Consider the following 1,809-nt stretch of genomic DNA (forward strand, 5'->3'; position numbering starts at 1 on the left):
TTTCCTTTCGTTATTGCTAAGGCATGAGTCTTCATAACTGTCATAATCCTCAATCTCAAAGAGTAAAAAGAAAGAAAGAAAGAGGTTAAAATACTTTCATGATGGTGAACACTGACCCTATAGAGAACGTTGATTTGGATACAGTTCTATTGACAGTTCCATATCTGATAAAGTTAGCTTGGGATATACTATTCATGCACAAGCGCTTTCGTAGACGTAGCGATTCAGGAGTTGTTATGCAACCTGGCAAGACGAAAATGTAGCAACTGGATAGGACTGATGAGAGTGAACTGAATCTAAGATGTGACATAATCAGCTGTCTGCTCTACACAAAATTCCTTTCCGTATAGGTTTTCTCTGTGTTTAATCTTTTTATACTGATTAGCCCCCTTTATGGTGTATTCGGTCACAATCTGCCTTTTTTTTCAATTTCAGTTTAGAACTTCCCCTTCCTGGAAATTATTGCGTAGCCCGTTAATTTATAGTGTTTTTCTACACGATTGAGATTCAATACGGTAATCTTGGATAAGAGATGTGCCAATACCAAATGAATTGCTGCGAGTTCTCTCACGGAATAGTGCCTGACGAACAGTAAATTTCATCTTCGCCAACGTACAAAATGAATCTGTGCTAGAAAAGTAAGGAAACAGTAAAATGTATTATTATTATTATTATTATTATTATTATTATTATTATTATTATTATCATTATCATTATCATCATCAACAATTTATCGATATATTACACCGGTATCTTACACTCTGACAGCAAGTCACGTCCCGTGACCTCAGGTATCCAGTACCTTGCCATTACCAGAAATTTAAGACAAAATGGCGGACGCCCAGACTCGACCCAGACCTTCCGCTCTCCCAGAATGGCCGCCGATCGTTATAGAGAAATGTATGGAGAAAAATGAAGAAGTGGAAATTTCAGATTTAAAGTGGCATACACGACATTTGCCGACCTCTAAATGTAAAGTGTACGTACCATATCATTATTTACGGTAGTTTTGGTCTCTCGAAAGTTCGCCAACGTGCCGCCAACAACACATTTTACGAACGGCTGTTACAGTTCCTTGAGCTCTCTAATTCTTTCAAAAAAGCTCAGAGGTGCCTACCTTCCCTCCACATTTTAGAACATTTCGTTGATGTGAATCCTTGGTGCCGACCTCTCTAATCGTCGATCGATGTTCAAACCTTAAAACGTGATAAAAATCAGCCTTATCCATTCCCCAAATTGCCGCCCAAATTGCGATAAAAGAGGTAAAAATAAATCCATTTCTGCGATAAAGCGGTCCAAAACGCACCACTGCGCTTATTATTCCTAGTGAAAAGTAGGGTTTCTGTCTCCAGTTTGTTTTGATCGCCATCTTTACAGGTGGGTACTTCATATATGATTATTATTATACAGAATATCGCTGGCTAAGTGTACTGTGGGCCCTGATTTTTGAAATTATTTTTACTCTGCCAAGTCACACGCATGAAACGAAGTTGTTTCTTCTCTCTAAAATCGTCATTTGAACAGGAGCCCAGACTCTAGTTTCCCCTTTTTCATTCTCCCTTGTATTGACAACCTCAAAAAAGAAATTAAATTGATTCAGATCCTTTGATAGTGTGTTATTTCAGTCCTTGTTTTTTCTATGTACTGCTTTCTTTATGCCGCCATCTTGATAATTTGAAACCGCGTGCCAAATACTTCGCGGGCGCAAAATGTCGCCGATTTCTGGTAATGTCAGGATTTTGGACGTTCCTAGCAAACAGGCTTTCTGCAGAGTTGAGAAATTCACCGCACACTGTAGTTGTTCTCAAT

This window comes from Montipora foliosa, chromosome 3 (genome assembly GCF_036669935.1).
Source record: "Montipora foliosa isolate CH-2021 chromosome 3, ASM3666993v2, whole genome shotgun sequence".
Lineage (NCBI taxonomy): Eukaryota > Metazoa > Cnidaria > Anthozoa > Scleractinia > Acroporidae > Montipora > Montipora foliosa.